This window comes from Cryptotermes secundus, unplaced genomic scaffold (assembly GCF_002891405.2).
Source record: "Cryptotermes secundus unplaced genomic scaffold, Csec_1.0 scaffold2267, whole genome shotgun sequence".
Lineage (NCBI taxonomy): Eukaryota > Metazoa > Arthropoda > Insecta > Blattodea > Kalotermitidae > Cryptotermes > Cryptotermes secundus.
Window position 1 is genome coordinate 19,030 of NW_019738376.1, and position 22,482 is coordinate 41,511.

The 22,482-nt window shown below is 40.1% G+C and overlaps 1 long non-coding RNA gene across 1 annotated transcript in view; it reads left to right on the forward strand.

Annotated features, from left to right (window-relative positions):
* LOC111871031 overlaps positions 1-17,220 on the forward strand; it is a 26,413-nt gene extending 9,193 nt beyond the window's left edge. The window contains exons 3-6 of the long non-coding RNA XR_002843964.2: positions 902-1,013; positions 12,918-13,015; positions 15,575-16,419; positions 16,524-17,220. This is a non-coding gene — a long non-coding RNA (uncharacterized LOC111871031). The remainder of the gene's footprint in view (positions 1-901; positions 1,014-12,917; positions 13,016-15,574; positions 16,420-16,523) is intronic.
* The last annotated feature ends 5,262 nt before the right edge of the window (positions 17,221-22,482 follow it).

The following is a 22,482-nucleotide window of genomic DNA, read 5'->3' on the forward strand; positions in this document are numbered from 1 at the left end:
TTGGCAAAAAACAACATTCCAGTGATGGAACATCCACCGTATTCTCCGGACCTAGCACCGTGCGACTTTTTTCTCTTCCCAAAAATCAAGTCTGCGCTGAAAGGGACCAGGTTCGAGTCCGTGGATGCAGTGAAAGCAAAAGCGACGCAACTCTTGAAGAGCATAACACAAGATGACCTGCAGCACTGCTTCCAACAGTGGAAAATTCGCATGGAGCGGTGTAGGGATCGGGGAGGGGACTACATTGAAGGGGATAACATTTCGACTGTCTGATTTTTTTTTAATAAAGGGTTAGAGCATGAATCCGGTTTCTTTATTGCCACACCTTGTAGATTGTAGCCGGCAGAAAAGATTAATTGGCCTAAGAAGACTACAGTTAAGAAAGTAATATGAGAATGCCTGCAGACATGCTTCTAACAGTGGTGTCTCCAAGGGTAGAAGTTTCTCAAAGAAGCTAACTGACATTATGACCCACTCCGACAGCAGGATGAAGTTCACAAACACTATGACGAATTTGGGATAGTCAAAATATTCGATAAGTGAATTTTGAATGATTTGGAATGAAGCTGAAATGTGGTAATTATGGGTCTCCTGGCACTTGCCTGGAGGGACTACAGAAAACCACAAGAGACTTGTTCAGAATGGTGGGTGTCTTGAGCACCCGAATGCAGTACTTGAGCATTCAAGCTACCCAAACCCCCTCAATACAGGCTACAAAAAAGTCTTAAGCATTCATTGTTAAAATGAAGGCAATAGAGAGACTGTTATTGGCAGATTGAAGTAGAGGCAGAATTAGTACTGTTTGCAGTCATGATCTTATTGCTTTTATAATGAAAAGGGAGCCTCAGAGTGAAAAAATTTGGTGACTGCTGTCACTAATGGACTGCTGTGCTGTTTTCAGGTGCAGGAGGAAAGATCCTCCATCCACTGAATACCTTCATCATCTTTAGTAATGAATGGTGCAAGAAGTTGGCGACACTGGATCCCAAGGATGGGAATAAAGACACCTTGTGGTAAACAGCAACATTCAATGCAATTACATATGATAAGGAGCTGGGATAGCTCAGTTTTTGTAGTGACAGGCTAATGGCTGACTGGCCAGGGTTTGATGCCAGGCAGGGGCAGCAGGTTTTTCTCTACTTCAAAATGTTCTGACTGCCTCAGGGGCCCACCAGTGCCTCATATCCAATGTGTACTGGGGACTGTTTCCCCAGGAGGCAAAGCGGCCAGTGCGTGGAGCTGACCACTCACCTCTATCTAGTGCCAAGGCCAACAATGGTGGAGCTATACCTCCACTCCCCCATATGTTTTATAGCATTACCGCTTAATTAAGCAAGCACATGGAGAACTTTTTATTTAAAATAAATGATTTGGGTGATAAGAAATTGCTGTATATTCGTAATGGCTACAAATAGAAGGAATTTTAAAAGCGCATACACAGTCTCTGCTCCTCCCGTAACCCTTCAGTGCAGTTTGCCGTACACGGTACGCTGGTATTTAAATGGTCCTACCTGCGGTTTGCCGTACACGGTACGCCAAGCTGTAAGCCTAATTTCAAAGGCCCATAAATATGGAACGAATCATGCCAGCATGACAACGTTTGCACTGTCCTCTTGTGAAAAGAATACACACTCTGTGTGTGTAAACATAACATTCAATTTCCTGCTGCTCTGCCAGTCAATCTAAATAGAACGCGCGTGTCCTCACAGTATGATGGCCTAGTGACTATGATATCAACATACCACAAAAATGATATGCATGTGGTTGTGAATAAAGCAAACAAACAAGAAACAAAGCCGTGGTTATGTAAGATTTGAGGCTTTCACGGCGGTGACTATGAAGAAAGCAGTCTTCTGGGATTTGGCACCGTGTATATGTGGTGGTAACCGACGTTTCGGAGGAACGTATCGCCTCCATCTTCAGGGTAGAAGGAAAAATATAAGAAGTCCGCAAGCGAACGGACTGTGAGAACCAGTAAAAGCAGATTGGTGTTGGAAATATACACAGCTATGTGTGAGCAGAGAAGGAAGGGGGAGGGCAATTAAACAAGTGAAAACAGTAGTGGGGGGGGAACTGGGTCAAGCATGGTTTTTGTGTTGGGGGAGAGAAAGGCAAGGTTAAAGGGTGGGCACTAACCCGTAAGCTGAGGGGGGGTTGTNCTATCTGTTCATATTTTCCAGATGCAGTTCAATTGAACAATTTTTCCTTCTACCCTGAAGATGGAGGCGATACGTTCCTCCGAAACGTCGGTTAACACCACATAAACGAGTACACGGTGCCAAATCCCAGAAGACTGCTTTCTTCAAAGCCATGGTTGTTTGTTATTACAACAAAAAACGTGCTAGGAGTCGATCTGAAGCATCAAATGCTACGGCGTACTTGCTCGAATGAAAGAAGAGTACTAAGTGGTATCGAAGTTATTCAAGAAGCTACTCAGTGTAGCAATACATAACGCAACGGTCATATCTAGGTGTCTCCCGAATAACAAAAACATGGACACACTAAAGTTCAGACTTTCACTAGCACAAGGCGTCGTGGAAAAACACAGTTCTGGTGTTCTTCGTCGTGTATACGGGCCGTCTGTCAGTTCAGCCACCGTGTAAAAGACTTGCAGAACGACATTTCCTGGAGCGTATTCCAGCGAAAGGAGAAAGGCAAAGCCTTAATAAAGATGTGTGGTGTGTGTAAAACATGGTAAAAAGAAAGAATCTATATATTGGTATAATGAATGTGAGGCAGGGTTGTGTTTAGATGGATGTTTCAAGAAAAACAATACGAAATTCAAATTCTAATCCACTTGCTTCCATCGCACACATACAGGGCGCTCATATTATAAGGTAACATTATAAAACCATCTTTTAAGATGATTTCAGTAAAAAATTCATAATTATATCTTTAAGTAGTTCAAAAGTTATGATACATAGTATAATTTAGAGCAAAATTTAAATGGGCAATTAAACAATACTACCGCAGGAGGCCCCACAACAGCGATATTTAAATGTCCGTGCTGGAGGGTTAATGTCGGAGACCAAATTTCACACCCATTCAGAACCACAAGCAAAATTATAGTTTTGTATATTCTAATTTTTATGTTTTTGGACAGCAGACGAGAAGGCAAAGGGTTCTGGACTGAATGGTAGCAACCATTATCCGAGTTCATTCTCCTCTTAATTTCCTCCTCAATCAGGTTTTGATTTGTTATCATCCTTCCCAAATATCAGAACTGTGCCACATTTTCAAAATATCTGTTTCCTATCTTTATGTCGTGATTTTGCCTAGCATTTTGGTGATGAGACAGCAACATATACATAGTTTTCTCTGTGTTTACTTCTAGGTCAACCTCCTTACTTGCACCAATTAAAGTTTCTGTGTTTTACTTTACGGTGTCTATATTATCACCCAGTAGATTCACATCATCAGTGTAGACCAACAGCTGAAGTGTCCCTTTTAATTTCAGTCCCACCTGGTTTTCCTGGACCTTCCTAATGGCATATTCTAAAGCAAAGTGAAAAGGAGTGGCACTAAAGCATCTCTCTGTTTTAGACAATTCTGGAGAGGAAATTTATCAGACAATTGTTTCCCGATACGGACTTTGCTATGTGTTTCGTTTAAACACATTTTAATCAGCCTAACCAGTTCCATGGGTATCCAAAACTCTATCAGAATTTTATACAATACTTCCCTACAAACTGAATCATATGCTTTCTTGAAGTCTATGAATCACTGATGTACTTTCTCATTATACTCCCACTTTTTCTCCAGTATATGACAAATGCAAAAGATCTGATCTGTAGTTTATCTGTTACGTCCAAACCCACACTTATGATCCGCAATAATTTCATCTGTATATGGACTTCCCTTTAGAGAGGAATATTGGATAAAATTTTGTATGAAATTTATAGCACTGATATCCCCCCATAAACACTAGAGTCAGTTTTATCACCCTTCTTATTCACTGGTACAATAAGAGGCTCCTTCCACTAATCGGGCAATTTTTCTTTATGCCAAATAGAAGTAATTAGCTTATGGATCTTAGAACATAATGTTTCACCTCCTGCTTGAATAAGTTCTGGCGGAATTTGATCACTGACTGGCGATTCATACCATTTCGGTTTTGCAGTAGCACTTTCACACTCAAAAGGACTAGGATCATATACTAATGGCTCAGCTGTATGGTTTTCTGTATGCCTAACATCACTGACCCTATGTACATTCAATAACAGAGAAGTAGTTCCTCCACCTTTTCAGTATGTTGTGAGAATCTGCAAGCAGATCACCATTCTAATCCTTCACTAAGTTGCTGCTAGGATGGTAACCCCTCTTAAAATCATTTATTCCTCTATACAGGTCTCTAATGTTCTTGTTCTTACTGTTCATTGCAAGCTCATAAATTTTGTCTTTGAGATATTCCCTCTTTTTGTTCCTGAAATGGCTTATGGTTTCACGTCTTAAATTGTTTAGATCAGACATGTCCAGCTTCAAACAGGTTGTGGTTGACGTTTTAGTGTCAATACTGCCAGTGATCTAGCACCCCCTCCTGTCGTCGCACCTCGCTTTAAGCAAAAATATTGGTAAAAGTAACACAACACATGATGTTTGTTGTAAAAGCAACATACATTGTAAGTACAGACTAAACTTGTTCGTTAGTGAGATGTCTGGGCCTGCATTTGGTCCACCAGCTGTTGGAAGTCAGGTGAGTATTGGGTGAGAGCCAGTTTCAGGCAATCCTGGAGATGGTCATGTGTCATGTTGGAACATTGTTTGCTCTTTATCACTTTTAGGTAAGAAAACGCAGATTCACACAAATAAGTTGAACCAAAACAGGAGTGTACAATTTCACTGCATTTTCTTATGTTGGGAAATTTGTGTCTAGGCACTAACTTCCAAAACGATTCATGTACAGCACGAGTCTTGCGAGAAATGTCATTTGAAGGATTAATGTTTCATTTTCAAGAGATGCCTTGCTCAGTGGGTAATTTTCACAGATAGTAGCTGCAGTTTTTTAATGTTTAATTCTGATTTTTAACAGGAATGACAAGTCCTTTACAGCTGTTCTAATTTTTTGGAAATCACAGGATCTATTTCAGGAATATTGGCTAACAGAACAGATTTTTGTCACGTACTTCTCTGTCTGAAAAACAAAATTAGGATATTTTTCAAGATGGTCCTGTATATTAGGAAAGTGATCAAAAGTATTGTTTGTAAGGACAGTCATCATAAGCTCGAATTTGCTTCTGTAGGATGAAACTGTACTCATCAGCAATGCATTTGTTTTTACCTTGTAGTTCAAGGTTCATATCACTTAGGTTACCTGTAAAATCAGGGAGAAATGCCAGATCAAATTATCACTTCTCGTATTCTAACTCTGCTTTCTCATCTCCTCTCTCCTTCAAAAAACTGTTTATTTCACTCAGCAAACTACAAAATCTCTGCAAAAATTTGTACCTACTCAGCCACCTTACATCTGTGTGCAAAATGATATCCGGTGTCCCTTCCTCAGGAGTTAGATTGAAAAGCCATCTTTGAAGTGATTTTCCACAAACTGAATTTACAATTTTAAAGTCTATGTCTAGAACAGTCTTTGTATTGAGTCTCTTGCTTGCCAAAATCTGCTGGTGAATGATGCAGTGGTAAGAAAGGAAATCAGGGAAGTCATCAATCTGTCTACAGAGGGCAATAAAACCATTAACCTGACCTGTCATTGATTTTGCCCCATCAGTAGTAATGGAAACAATTTTATGTAATGGAACATTAGAATTTGTGACAAAGGAATAAAATATTTCCTGACCTGTAGTTCTTCCTTGTAAAGAAATCAAACCAAGTAGTTCTTCTCTTATGCTGAAATCTTCAAAAACCATAAAAACTAGTAACTGGGCTGTGTCTCTGATGTCTATAGATTCATCCAGTTCGAGGAAGAAAGCAACACGATTCGAAACATCTTTGAACAACTGTTTGTTTCCACACATCATTTCTGTTCACCGCACAGTGGTGTTTCTTGATAATTGAAGATCTTGAGTAGTAGCTATGATCTCTTTCTTATTTTTAAATCCTTCAAAATGATTATCAGCTATTTCAAGAAAACACTATTTTACAAATTCCCCTTCAGTGAAAGGTTTGCATTTTTTAACAATCAGATTGATGACATTGAAGGATGATTTGGTTGCATTGTTAGAAAGTGACCTTGGTTTTGCCATCAACTATTGTTGAGCAGCTAATTTCGATTTAAGTCCTTTGAGATTAAGTTTATGAATTTCACCTTTGGGTGGAAAATCGGCATCATACTTACTGCTATGGAGAGCATTATAACGACGTTCCAGATTACCCTTTTTTGGCAAGGATACTGAGGTGTTACATTTTCCACTATATTGAGGTAACTGTTTTATCTGATTTTTTGATGTGGCAAAGTTTACTACTGTAACTCCATTATCATTACTAATTTTATGCAAACTCTATTCTCAGTCATTGGTTTGAAAATGTCTTTCCTCCCTACTTTGCCATTGAAATCTCCTAGCAAAATTTACGTAGGGTCCTTCGGCAGTTTATCAAATACATGTTCTAGTTCCGTCTAGAACCTGTCCTTTATGTCATGAGTTTTATCTTCTGTTGGGGCGTGAACATGCATAATGATGGTATCATATCAGCGACCTTTTAGTATTATGTATGATATCCAATCACTATCGAACTCTACCCTCTTAACTCCTGATAAGATTCTCTTATATATGAAAAAACTTTTACTTAATTCATGATTTTCATTCCCTTTTCCATAGAAAAATGTAGTCTCCTGCTGGTTCAATGCCACCTCCATCTCATCTGACCTCCTGTACTCCCTCTTAATCTAACTTATATTTTAAGATTTCTTCTGCCACTGCCCTGAGCGAACCTACCCTATACATACGTCTGATGTTCCACGTACCTAATATGTCGCCATGGCATGGTGAGTCCTCAGGTTGCGGATGGAGGGAAGCTGAGAATATATTGAATAAGAAGTCGTGGACAGCCGACAATGGGTGTTCCTCCACCTTGCTGGTTGGGTGTGCGGCTAACAACGCCTCGCTGTAAAAATTGATTGTTATGAAAATGAACATAAAGCCTCGGACCTGGATAAACGACCTAGGCTAAAGAAAATGGACATTATGAGACTAATATGTGCTGAAAATCTGAACATGCACAATAATGTTTGGTGAAAGTCAGTCAGTCTCTCTGTCACCCTTCCACCCACTCACCTTCCCACTGGCTCTCAATCCTGCAGTACCCTGATTTGTCCAAGGAAATTAATTAAGTCACTGATGCGTCAGACGAAGGTGCATTGGTGATTCTGTCTTGGAGAGATAGGTAAAGACCAATTGCATATGGAAATGACAGCTTCAACAGAGCCAGGAACTACAGTATGGTAGAGTAGGAATTAGCAACATTTGCCTGAGGAATTAAATATTTCAGGCTGTATTTGTATGGTAGGAAGTTCAAGGCTGTGAGTGATCACAAGCACGAAAGACCCAGGTTTGAGGGTGCTGCGGTGGCGACTCCTACTCTAAGATTAGGGCTGTGAGCTAATGTATAAACCTGCATTACAAAATTCAATTGCCAACCCATTGTCTAGAATAGTTAACTTTTAATGAGGAAGTGAATAAATCATAGGAAATGGATGAAGCAGCGAAGGGCAAAATATTGCATGAAAACCACAGTTAATCAGTAATCTGTCAAGATGACAGGTCCACAGTCTCTTCCAAAACAGTTCCTCCACTTAATGCGATCTAGAGGTTCCTCCTTCAAATGAGAATATCCTCTTCTGTCCCCAAGGTCTTCCAGCATCATCTTACGTCTTCTGGTCACTTATATCTGCCCATCTATCTTTCCTTCAGTAACTTCTTTTAGAAGGCAGTTACTGTGTAAGATATGAGCAATCCAATTAGCCTTCCGTTTTCTTATTTCGTGTAGGATATTCCTCTGCTCACTGACTCTAAATGACACTTATTCATTTCTCACATAATCAGTCCAATTGATCTCCTCCATCCTTCTCCAACACCACATTTCAAAGCTTTCCAGGTGTTTCTGATCTACTGCCCTAAGTGTCCAAGTTTCAGCCCCATACAAAGCAATGCTCCAAATGTAGCATTTCACCAGTGTCTTTCTCAAATTTAAGTCTGTTGGCCCAATATGAAAGAAAAAATTGAAGAGTAAATGAGAAAGTGTACTAAAATATCAGTTGAGTAAAGAACTCAGAGGAAAAAAGGAAGTGCCTTTGGAAATAACCAAACCAGTCAACCATACCTTTGAGAAGTGTTCCTTGGATATTGTGGGGCCGTTGGTAGAGAGTGAAGCAGGAAATAAATACTAATGTTCCGTGATGAATTCAGTACACCTCTTCCTGCAGCATGATGGAGAAACTGTCGCTGAGCCGTTTGTATTGAATATTGTTTTGAAATTTGGGGTCCCTTCAAAAATTTTGACTGACCAAGGGTCAGACTTTCTGAGCAGAGTTTTCAAGAACATTTGTAAGTTACTAAGGACCAGAAAGATGCAGACCACAGCATCTCACCCAGAGTCCAATGTTGGTTTAGAGAGAAGTCATAGGGTTCTGGTGGAGTACACCTCTGACACTGCATATGAGAGGATCGGCATTACTAGGATGAACTTTTGCCATAAGCAGTTTACATGTACCACACAAGTACACATACTGTCACCAAATGCACACCATTCATACTAGTATGTGGGTTCATCTCCGAAGTGCAATCTGCTCTAAGAGATAGTCCCAGCATACAGTATGATTATGAGGACTACCTCACATAATTAAAGGGGAGACTACAATATGCACATGAATTGGCAAGGCAAAAACTAATCCTATGCAAGGAAAAAAGCTAGGAACAGTGTGACAATGGGGACAGGACCATTTAAATTAGATGTTGGTCAGTAGGTATTACTGTATGACGAAACAATCCACAGGAGTAGATCAAAGAAACAGCCCTCGGTACATTCTGCCCTATGAAGTGTTATCTGTAAATGGGGTAAACACTATGATCAAGATGGAGCGCTATGCACAGCGAGTACATGTTCACTGACTGAAACCATTTTACTAAGCAGATGCCATATAAAGGGTGTTCAGTGATGCAGGAAACCTGGGAACAGTGTTGAGCGGATGCAACATTTCTCAAAGATTGCTACTCTAACTGCAAGTAGCAGACTGAGTTGTTAGCACTGATGAATGTGTGCACTCTTACTAGCGTAGAGCAGATGGAACATTTGTCCTTGACTAATGCACCCTTCCCCGCTAGCGAGAGTGCAGTCATGTTGCTGATTCCCTCACATCAGTTTCTGTACATGCTCACATTTACAGGAGTACTGTAAAAAGATAACATAACTTAGTGTGCTTTATAACAGGTGCTGAAAGTCACGCCCCTTTGCTTGCAATTATGCCTTGAATCGCATAGATAAATCATGCGACAATTTCTGAAGTTGACCCATGGTAATTGAACCAGTTACACATGTTATTGCATTCTGCATGGCTTCAGTGTCTCGAGGATTATTCTTGCAGACTTTTCCCTTTAGGTTTTCCCAAAGATAAAAATAGCAAAATCTGAGATCTGGGAGGCCACAGTCCCCTGCTGATTATTCTATCTTCAAATACTTCCTGTATTGCGACCATGGTTGCATTAGCCGTATGTGCTGTAGTGTTTTCTTGCTGAAAATACCCATATTGTCTTTCTTTAGCAGTCAGCTGTTTGAAGAACGGTTTCAGTATATCATTAATGTAGAGGTCAAAGTTTACAGTTTTGTGGAAAAATACGGGGCCAGTGATTCGCTGCAGATTTACAGCACACTATGCCCCCACTTTTTCACTATGTAATGGCACTTGCTGTATAGCGTGAGGATTTTCATTACTCACTCCATATTCTTAACTTTTTGTGCATTGACATGACCACTAACGTGAAACCATGCTTCACCAGTCATGAACAGAAGCTGTGAATCCATGATTCCATCATACACATTTTGCAGCAGCCACTTGCAAAAACGAATTCTTGTTGCATAATCTGGTCGTTCCAGCTCATGCACAACTTATTTTATAGGGGTGAAATTTGATTAATTTTGTGGCTGTTTAAGCAGATCCTAGCGAAACACCAGTTTCATGTGCTAAGGGTCTTCATGATTTTCGAGGACTGATCTCTAGTTCTGCTTGAATATCCCAAAACTTTTCTTCAGTCAGCACAGTCCTCTTCGATTGCTTCTTTATGTCACTTACTGAACCTGTGGCCCACTACTTTTTCATGAGCTTGGATGCACAAGACTGTGGGAACTGGCGAGTCAGGATATTTACGACAATACTTACAGATACATTTTCTGTAAGTTTTTTCATTGCAGAAGTTTCGACAATGAACACGCTATTAAATACTGAACATCATTTTAGTATGAACGTTGACTGCCTATTGACATCTCCAACAAAGACACACTATTAATGTGACATACTGCAGTGACAAGATCAGACCACCTGACAGCGTGCGTTAATCAGTGCTAATGACTCATTCTGCTAATGGCAGTTACAGCAGCAATCTGTGAGAAATGTTGTTTCCGCTTGATGCTCTTATCAGGTTTCATAGTCACCCTGTGTTTCCTATGGAAGTAAGGGCGTAGTAACTGTATACAATGTGGAATGGAAAACCATTCTATATGTAAATCGAGACTAAATTAATAATGAAACTATTGCGCTGCGATAGTACCTGCACCATGAAGATTTTTTGTGCCGCACCAAATTCGTTAGAAATTGGGCAGGTTGTATTAATTACACGTATAATTATGGACAGTAGGGAAGAGTTACATTAGTTGATAGAAATAGAAGAGTTGTTGAAACAAATAATGTGGAATCAAGCAGTTATTGACAAGGGAAAGGGGAAAAGTAAGGGAATGTTGAATTTTATGAGAGAATTAAGTAAAATATTGTTTGGGATAATGGATGAGGCTGACACAATACATTGTAATGAGCAGATAAAGTTATTTGAGCAAAATACAGAAGATAAACCACTTTCATGAAGCAGCAACTGTATTTAGTGAACTCTGCCCAAGGGGCAATTAATGACACCCAAACAAATGTAAAATATAATGAACGGGTACTTCAGGAGGGAGTTCGTAACATCGCTGATTTTGTGGATGCTCTGAAATCAGGAATATGGGAGATAACTGACACATTAAGTTCAAAGGTTGAAATTGAAGGACAAATTTTGAGGGTCAGCAACACTATGCAAGCATTGCAGTGCATACTGGTTTTACTAACTGATAGTGTAGAAATGCACGGGGGGGGGGAGGTTAATTCACTTAGGGGCGTAGTCCTAATTGGGCCCCCTCGGCACTGCAGCCACTGATTGGCCTATTGTAGCCAGCCCTGGGTGATTATGATGATGGAGAATTTGGTGGAATGAAGATTGCAGGGGAAACCAAAGTACTCGAAAAAAACCTGCCCCAGTGCCACTTTGTCCACCACAAATTCCACTTGACCAGACCCAGGATCGAACCCAGGCCGCTGCAGTGGGAAGCCAGCAACTAACTGCTTGAGCTATGGCGCGGCCTTAGGGGGTTGTTACAACCTCGGATTATATTGTCATACTTGCTGATGGAAGAACTAATGCAAAGTGTATCCGCACTTCTGAGAGGTGGAATGTTCCCTTTCCCATTGAGTGAGGGCTCAGCTTACGAGTATTTAGTATTAAGAGTGTGTAATTTACAAATTTATGTAAGTAATGGAGTCCTGGTGTAATTTACAAATTTATGTAAGTAATGGAGTCCTGGTGTATGTGGTCCACATCGCCTGGGTGAACAGGTCTCAGTTTGATGTATATAAACTTATTCTATTCCAAAGTCCCTGGATCAAACAGAGTTTACATACTTAGATACTAGAAACCCATTTGTATGGTTTGATCAAGTAAGAGAGACCCCGTCTGTGGTCTAGTGGTCATAGTTCCCGACTACAGATCCAGATGTCCCAGGTTCGATTCCCGGCGCTACCAGATGTTCTGAGAAGTAGTGGGTCTGGAATGGCATTCACTCAACCTCATGAGGATAATTGAGGAGCTACTTTAATGGAAAATTACTGGCTCCGGTCTAGAAAACCGAGATTAACAGCTGTGGGAATCCATTGCGCTGACCACACAACACCCTCTATCTGCAAAAGTTGGCACTAACTTTGCCGACAATGGGTGGTTAGTCGTTCGGTATAGTTTGCTTGCAGATGAAAGCCATGGAGTTTGTTGTTTTGTTTGATCAAGTAAGAGAATATTATTTCATGACAGACAAGTATTGGTTAGATACATGTAAAGAACTAAATGTAAGATATGATGTGCTATTGGAAAGTTACCAGACTGTTATTTTTGTGACTGCCTCCATGAAAGAAGATGAGAGGGGAGGCCAAGGTCACCTTCTGATGACATAATGGTCTACATAACTAGCTGATGATGCTACTACTTTCCTATAGTAGACAAAGTCTATGGGCATATTGACACTGAGGAATGATGTCCCAAGGATGGACCCTCTCATCATTTCCTTTTAGCTGCTATGCTTCCCCCTTCATCATAATTACCTGTACTCCCTTTCAATCATCTGAATACTCTGTCCCAGAAATATTAGCAACAATAACACTATGATGATTTTCATTAGCTGTGAGGGAGGGAGGGGAGTACAAAACTGTGATAATGTGGTCAGATTCAAATGCTGTTGAAGTTGAGGCCCCATTTTAAAAGTCTGCGAATGAATAAGCATTTGGTCATGAATCATGACAGGTCCCAAAACTAAGAATGCAGCAAATCACTTCCCTGCACTGCAGTCATCCTTATCATCCATAGGACTTCTTTCCATAGTCTGAGTGAAAATTTTGTTGCACTAACCCTCTCAACCTCGTAGCATCTGACTTGTTTTGTGTTTCCTTTCATGATCTGCAGACTTCGTAATGTGGAGATTGATGAAGGCAGAAGAGAAAGACGAGTACATGCACATGGCGCACAAAGCACATTTAGAGTACCACGGGAAGAAATTCCTAGTAAGTGATTTGCTACAGTATTTGCTTAAGTCTTTATCATCTGTAATTAAGCTTTTACCCTTTTAAATTTGTCTGCTATATTCTGTATTCCTTTCCAGGCCTATGTGTTGTTGAGTGATGAATCAAGGCAGACTTTTAATGTTGTCTCCAATGAAAAATTGCATAAATAGTCAGTTGTGTACTGTCTCCCTTTTATACTGTACTACACTTAACATATCCGCATCAAAATGTCAGGACTCAGAGAGTAGACACGATGCACTGATACAAGAGGCTTGCTGTTCCTATGTGATGAACTATGTCAGGTGTCAGTGCTTGACAGTTTGTTTCTACATGAAACCCAAGTTTCATAATTGCTTATAAGTTTAATACCTGCAAAACTTTCTATATATAGGGAGAATGAATCAAATATTGAATTTCTCTTGCATAGCCCAAATTAAGTGAGAGACAATAGCTTAGGTCTGTCCAGGAGTTTCGGTAAAACTGCATAATGAGGAGTTCCATGTCCCCTACCATAATTAGGATGGGTTAGTAAGAGCTTGAACATGCAGGGGAGAAAGGAGTAGTGCATATAGAATTTTTTTTGGAAAGCCAGAGAGCAAGAGACCACTAGAAAGACATTGACATTTTTGGGAGGATGCTATTAAATTTAATCTTAGGTAGAAAGGAGTGCTATAGACTGGGCCAATATGAGTCAGGTTAGCAACAAGTGAAGGGCTCTTGTGAACACTGTAATGAACCGTTGGGTTCCACGAAATGTTTGGAAATTCTTGAGTAGCTGAGTGACGGGCCTCTTGCCAAGGACCCAGCTCCAGTCTAAGAATACTTGCTTATCGGGTTGAGATTCAAAGCAGAATAATGAGTGAGATTGATCAGTTTTGATGCCAGATGGCAGCATATAATGCCGTTAATCAGATTTCTAACTCAAAGTTACATGAATTACCTAGGTAAGTAGTCAGTAAGTAAGTTACAAATGGATATAGAACTTAAATAAATAAGAGTACTGATTTGAGAAATGCTTTTATTTCTCAGCGTAATCTCCCTGTACATTGAGACACTTGTCCCATCATTTCACAAGCCCCTGAAAACCCCACAACACAAAATGCAAAGAATGGGTCTGGCATTGCAGCATCTCAATCGCTACCACGATGATGGACACAATGTGCTAACCCGAGTTGTCACAAGTGATGAGTCAGTGTTCACCATTACGAGCCCGAGACAAAGTGTGCATCAATGCAGCGGAAACATCCTGCATCGCCTGCCAAAATTGTTTAAGGTGACACCATCCTCCAAGATAGTGATGCTCACTGTCATCTGGGATCACGAAGGCATACTGCTCACCACATTCCAGCCTCAAGAACAAACTGTAAATGCCGATTCCTACTGTAACATTCTCAGGAAACTTTGTAAGGCCATTCAACGGAAGTGCCCAGGACTCCTCAGCAAAGGCGTGTTGCTCTTGCATGACGTGTGTCCCCATACTACCAAGAAGACAAATGAGGTGCTGTGAAATTTCAAGTGGGAAGTCCTCGACCATCCTCCATATAGCCCCAACGTTGCTCCAAGTGACTTCTCTTTGTTCGGGCCTCTTAAAAATCTTTTCTCTGAACATTTTCCCGACAATGAAGCTGTAGAAAGGGAAGTCCCCGCCTGGTTCCGACAGCAGCCCAATGAATTTTATGCTGCTGGTTTTAGGGGCTTGTGAAATGATGGGACAAGTGCCTCAGTGTACAAGTAGATTATGTTGAGAAATAAAAGCATTTTTTAAATCAGCACTCTTATTTGTTTAAGTTCTATATCCATCTGTAAATTGCTTAGTGACTTACCCTCATACTTCGTATGGATTCTGGATTTACTCTCATACACACATGAGAGGTCTTGAAGTGCTGGAAGTAAATGTTATGACTCTCTAGATGTTTATGATGACACCTGATTCAGTATGTTACTGCTATATTAGATGTTGTCCATTCAAATATATTATATAAATTGGAAGTTTCAGGAGTTTCCTGTGCTCCCATCTTTAGGTAATTGTCATTATAGGTCTAGTAACATATTTGTTATTAGCTTACTTTTTTCTTGGGGGGTAAAAGTGAGGCCTGTCAGACCTCCATGATGTCTGTGTGTTTCTGCCCCAGTTTGAGTACTGAACTAGCCATGTGGCATGCACAAGAGAGGTGAGATATGTTTACAGAATTTTAGTTGAAAAACATAAAGCAGAGACCTAACCTTAGATGAAATGTGGGAAATTTTGGCTGTCTGATTTGCTGCACGCTTCTCAAGATGGACTTGGCAATGCCATAGCTCAGGCGGTTAGTTATCGCCTTCAGAACTTGGCGTCATGGGTTTGATCCAAGGTCAGGTCATGTGGGATTTCTGGTGGACAATTGGGGGGGATTTTCTCTGGGCACTTAGTTTCTCCTGCCAATCTGTATTCCATCAGCCGCTCAGTATTGAGGGAGTACTGTGCTGTACATAGTTATCAAGTACCTAACTAATGATTAACAGGATGCTGTAATTCAGTTTTCTTTCCCCACATAATAGTAAATGGTGGATGTATTTCAGGTCTACAGTGTGGACAGGATGACCAACATTAACCATTAGATGAACTGTTCAGAAGCGGTCCATTTATTTCATGAGGAAGTCCCAGAAGCTGGTCCTCTGATAAACTGTGGTGATTGTGTGGACAGTAAGTCATCTCACATGCAAGAGAAGAATGAGAAACGTATTGTCTACTGGGTAGTTCTTGAGTGTGGAACTTGGTCACTTGCTACAACTGGTTGTTCTTGTGAACCTTGTGGACTTCCCACAAAATCATTAGTGATATGCACTCCATCATGAAGGCCACTAAGGATTGGACCATGGGCTGTGGCAGGATAATTCCTGATAATATGTTCACCTCCAGAGCAGAGTCTACATTTCACACCTTGTCCAGTAGTGGGCAGAGCCAGAAGACAACATATCATCACCTTCTGAGGATCCAACAACAACTACAAAATGAAGGAAACACAGGCTCACAAATTGGTTCTCCAAAGAATTACTATGATCTCTTGAAGGTGTGGTGTAGCTGCTTTGCCAAATATACCTTTTAGTACAGCTATACACCGACCCACTGTGACATCATCAGTGACCTTTTCTGTAATGGCAGCAACCTTGTCTGCCACTAATACAAGAAGAATTGGAGCACGATAAAAGTTCCAGAACAGAAACAGCTGACCCCTGCTTGGTGTTGTGATGTCATTTCCAAACGAACTTTGTTATTTATCTGATGTTGACACCGTTCTTTCGTGAAGATGACATATCAAGTGGAAATCTTTTATACAGTTCTTGGGTATCCCAGCATGGAGACAGTCGTTGCCATTTCTCCAGCTGCCTCTCAAATAAGCTGCAAATCAAAGATAATTTTTGAGGTAAGCTTTTGACAATATGATTTGAACGATACTTAGGATGATATAGGAATAGCAATTTGTTGCATGGTAATCAAAGGTAATTTTTTTTCCATGCATTGTTCCAGGGAAACTTCTGGGAAAAGTAATGGAAGCTGTGGTTAAAGCTTTACCATCCATAGCAGTGGTGTTGTGACAGTTGGAAGACATCTTGAATTTAACTAATGGTGAGTAGCGTATTGTCTTGTGTTAGTGACTAGACATGTATTCTTTGCTTATTGGATTTACTGAACCCTTAAATTAGTCTGATTTAATTTACATGCTTTAGAAGCAAATATGGCATGCACTAAATCTCAGTTTGTTATAGTCTTCACTGGTTGCTGATATGTTACTTCAAAGTCACATTGCGACCAATGGCCAATTTGTCTGTCTTGGTGCTTAGTTAATATCTGACAGTTGCGATTTTTTTCAGTATAGGTAAGGTTACCATATTTTGAAACTTAAAAATGAGGACACATTACGAGGGTTACCATATTTTGAAACTTAAAAATGAGGACACCATACATACAAATCGAGCCGTACCAGCCCCTATGTAACTTCTAACACACACAATTCACACAATGGTCAATGATACAAAGTCATTTACTTTCAAACAATTAATGTAAAGTCACTTACTTCATTATTTGATATACTAAACTTGGAATGCATAAAAACTTTAACCCTTGTTCCCCGAAGGACACCGTATGGGGACCTTTAAAGTAAAGCCGAGTGGCCGAAAGACACCGTGTGGTGACTTGCAGTCCACGCATACGCACAGTGTTTTAAAATCTGATTTTAAGATAGAAATTCTTGTTCAACTTACATTATTTTTGGACACCAGCTTTGTAAGTAGACTGTCTTCCCTCCTGCATCATCTAACTGAATGTTGCATGTCACTGAATGCAGAGTCCGACGTCGCAATTCATGCACTTTGTCCGTAATTAACTCTGTTTTCCATGCGAAGCGTGCACATGCAATGTTAGTCTCGTATTAGCAGGAAGTAGGTCAGTGATGGCGAGTGGTCTCCTATGTTCGTAACGCTTATAAAACATCGCAATTTCAACTATGAACCATGGCCCCTTTTCACATTGAAAGAGCTGAAATTGAGAGGCCGCTCGTAAATCACACCATTCAGAATGTGGTACATAAGACTGAAAGCACGTAGAAGAAAGGGGCCATGTGCGGGCCTCTCTACATTATTTTTGTTCACCAGCTTTGTAAGTAGACTGTCTTCCCTCCTGCATCATCTAACTGAATTTTTCATGTAACTGAATGCAGAGTCCGATGTCGCAATTCATGCACTTTGTCCATATGTAACTCTGTTTTCCACGCGAAGCATACACAGGCAACATCATTCTCGTATTAGCAGGTAGTCAACCAGTGTTTCTGATTTGCCTTCTCTAATCATAACGCTTATAAAACATCGCAATTTCAACTATCCCCCATGGCCCCATTTCGCATGGAAGAAGCCGAAGTTAATAGGTAGGTGATAAATGTCACCGATTTAGAATGTGGTACAGAAGACTGAAAGTACGTAGAAGAAGGGGCCATGTGCGGGCCTTTCTAAGAAGCATAACAGTACTTCTTGTGTGGCAGATACATATATACACAGAAAGTCTCAGAGGGAGGTGACCTCACTCCTGTATACAGAAGGGTTGGAGTGCTATAAAAGCATAAACATTTCCTCCCCTTTTGAAGATAAGCGAGTACCAGAAGGAATTATGTCAGCAGCAGGCATTTATACTGCATAAACGTTTTGTGCAGAAACTGACTGCAGTTTTGTGGACAGACGCTCAAAATTGGGGAAAAAATTCTTTTGGAGTCAGTGTAACAATTTTTACAGATTCTAAAACCCGTAAATTACAATATCTGATTCTATATTCTTTCTAGATAAAAGGAGCGTTTATTTTGTTTGTTTATCACAAAGATTGTAGAAATCACAGCATTTTGAGTAACATGATTACAGTTTTTATTACTCTACAGTGGCGGGCATTTAAATTAACTCCGTCCCGCGGCCACTACCGGAATTTAAATGGCCCGTCCCATAAAGGTTAACAATACACTTAATTGTGCAATCAAATTTCAATCACTACAATACATTTAGGCCTATAATTGTTCAATTGAAATCCAGTCACTATGTTCCATCTTAACAGACCATGAATATTTTTCTGTTGACATAATTTCTTTTAAAATGTCAGGATGTTTCAGCAAGTATGGATGAAATGCAACACAGTTGAAATGATGAAAGTTGCATTTCACCATATCTAGTCCTTTCACTGTCTCCACAGCGAGACGATTCCTCTCCTTAGACCACTGCATTTCAGTTAAAGAGAACAGACTTTCCACATTAGAATTATGTGCGGGAATAGGAAAGAAGAGCTGTGCTATTTTCAGGAGCTCAGAGTGACACTCAACACTTTTTGATGATTTGAAGTACTGAGACCATTTTTCATGGAATGGTGCTGACTTCGTTCCCTCATTATTATATGTAGCTATGAATGTTTTCAGATTGCAGAATTGGTTGAAACACTTGCTATCATCAATGTCAATTCCTTTATCCATCAGGTACTTGATGATGATGCCATTTCTGCCCATGAGAAATTTTCAAGTTGCATCCATTTGAAACACGAAAACTCCTCATATGGTTCAATCCACATATCCAAGTATTCCAAGCAACCATTGTACAGATTTTTGACGTCACTTAGAAAATGTTTAGACCCTGCTTCCAAGCCTTCATTCTCTCTCTCTTGAAATAGAGCCTTCACCTTCAGTGACATAGAGTTTTGCATTTTTCTTTCTTGTAGGATGTTGTGCATATCAGATAAGGTATTCAGGATTTCAAGCACAGAATTCTTTCAGAATTTCCCTTTCAATAGACTCAGTATGGGAATGAAACACACACATTAATGAATGGAGATGCTAGAGATATATTTCACTAAATGGGTCACTGAAAAATTTCTTGAGAACCGCTGGCGACTTGTTCTGAGATAAGAATGATTTTAGAACTGGGAACATTTTTTATAAGTCTTTCAATTGCTGGGAATAATGAAAGCCAACGAGTCTTGGAGTGATGCAACAACTGTTGATACTCAATGTCAACAAACTCACAGAACTGTTTAAGAGACTCTACGCTAAATATATATATAGAAAAATAATTGTACACCTTTAGCACAATTGATTCTATGTCAGTTTGTAGAGTGTCTGTGCCATGCTGCATACAGTTGTTTAAGACGTGTGCAGGGCACCCAACCCCTATCCTAGAGAGCGATTTGCAAACACATTCCTTCCACCTCCCTTTTTTAGACCACCAAACATAGTGTGGCAATTGTCACCTGCAAATGCTACACATTTACTTAGAAGACTATGATTACTAAGTCTCTCACTAACATACGCAGCAATTGCAGCTGCTGTTTCATTTGGTTGACCTTGCACTTCCAATAACTTTATTTGCAGTCCGTCATTTTCATAGTCGAAGTACTGGACCATTAATGGAAATACCTTAACCGTGCCATGGTCACTTGCATTCGTAGATACACCACAGAATGGAATGCCCTGCAAAGATTCAATTAGTTCCTTTACTGAATAAGGAGCTAATACTGAGTTAACAACTGCTTCTGTTTTCGTACGAGCAATTGATGTTTTTTTTTTTAGCTATTTCAGAGTCATTAAACAATTCTCTTAAGTAATTTAGATGTGCAGTCCATGGACTTGTAGCTGTTGTGGTGTGCTACAGTATGGAAAGCAAGTGTGCCTTCTGGAGAACATACATTTTCGTCAGTTTTGGTATTAGGCATGAAATATTTAGTCATTTTTTCAGAAGAACTCTCCCCTCTAATATTCTTAGAATGTTTTTCGGACTTCATGTGAATTTTTAAATCCCCGCTTCCTTTGTTGGCTATGGAGACATATGTCCCTGGAGTACTACAGATCATGCATTCTGCTTCGCATTCCATGCGACCAGAGCAAAACCACGGGTATTTTTTCTTCATTTCATGTGTGAATTTGCACTTTCTCTTGGGCATTATTCTCTTGAAGTAGTGTTATAAAAAGATAAGGAAAAAATCATAACCAATAATGTGTAACGCTGATCGGCATATAAGATTAAAAGTACGGTTATATATTGTACCATTCTAATTTAGTATCTCTATTCCTACCTGTTATTGATTTCCTTAATTGTTTAAAATCACAAAACACGCTTATTTTAGATTACAACTTATGACGACACGATGTTAAACGACTCTACAACACATGTGAAAACCAACCGGTAAGTGAAGCAATCCTGCAGTCCAGACTAAGGAACGGGAAGTGAACATCGATTAGTCAAATGAATACTCCCTTTGCAAGGAGAAGATACATGAATAAAGCAAAGATGCTAGGCAAAAAGGAGAAGAAAATTGAAATACGGCCAACTTCCGGACATTCGCCGTAATTTTGTAAATTCCTCCCGGACGTTAATTTACCCCTCAAAAATGAGGACGTATGGTAACCCTAAATATAGGATGCCCTCTCTGATGATGGAATGGGTGTGGCATTTGTCGTCATTATATTCTTAATTTTTTATAGTTTACACATGCAGTACATGGTATAATCAGGTATGTGTGTGTATGTCTATATCTACATACACGAGGTCTCTAGTCAGTCCAGGTTGAGAACAGCAGATGATGCCGTATTTTAAGTAGCTCATGCTACAATGGCAGCCTAGTTGCTTGAATGGTTGTATGCTTGACCACTGCCAAGTTTAAGCCTCTGTTGCTGCGATAAAAATGGTAATTTGGAATACATAACCTCTTATGTGGTTTCAGATATGCTTTGAAAACAGATCCACGTCTATGTGTAGGTTTCACCCCTCATTGCTGAAGCTCATAGTGCTGCCTCCCAGTGCCATTTGCATTAAATGCTATGATTTTGAGATATCCCATTGGTCCTCATTATATAGTTTAAGCATGTACCTCACAGAAGACATTGTTTGTGGCAGTTTCTTCAGTGATGCTTGATGTACGAAGGACGTTCCATATATGATGCCTCCTATTTTTTTGTGTTAATCTGTACGTTTACAAGTTGTTTCATATTTTAGTATGGGGGTGCATTCCTAATTGGTTCTCCTCGGCCACTGATTGGCCTATTGTACCTGCCCCAGGTGATTATGATGATGGAGAAATTGGTGGAATGAAGGTGTTTCCTAGTTACTAGAATGCCGGAGGCATATTATTATTATTATTATTACTTTTTATATATATTTATTTTCTTTCTTTCGCTCGTGCTCACTTTGTAACTGGTCCTTGGGCTGTTGAGTTGGCACACAAAGAATTTAACTGAATTATTATTATTACTGTGCACTAGTTCCTCATTTACTGATCAGGGTGGCCGCGCAGTCTGGGGTGTGGGCTGTCTTCGCCTGCTCGAGTACTGGGATCGTGGGTTCGGGTCCCACTCGCGGCATGGACATCTGTGTGCATTTATTTTGTTTTGCCCCTGTCGGGGGATTCTGGATGAAATGTATCCAAAATAAAAATTTATATGTAGGAAACTAATTTTCATACTTAGTAGCAATATTGACACCACAGGAACAGGTTCAATGCTTGTTGAGGCTAGCAGAGTTGCAATTTCCTATGACCGTCCAGCGTTGTTTTATAACGTAATATGTACGTCAACATCCTACATGGAAAAGAATTCGGTTCTGGGGCAAAAAAAAAACTGAGGTCTATAGGTTGTCTGTTGTGTGTGAAATCTCCTGGAAAGACATGGAACTCTGAAGAAAATGTCAGTCGCATTAAAGAGCCATTCCAGCGAAGTCCGCGCAAATCAATTCATGCTGCTAGCTTGCAGTTACAAAATCCCCGTTCAGCACTGCACGATGTACTAGACAAAAGCCTGGCCCCTCCTAGGAGCGTAGGGTAAAGGTAAAGTTGTCCTAAGCCATGAAGGCGTGTGGGGGAGTGGATGTATAGACTCAGGTTTTCTTGATCTCGGCACTAGTTGGAGGTGAGTGGTTAGCTTCACGCCCCGGCCGCTTTACCCCCGGGGAATAAGCCCTTGGTACCCATTGGA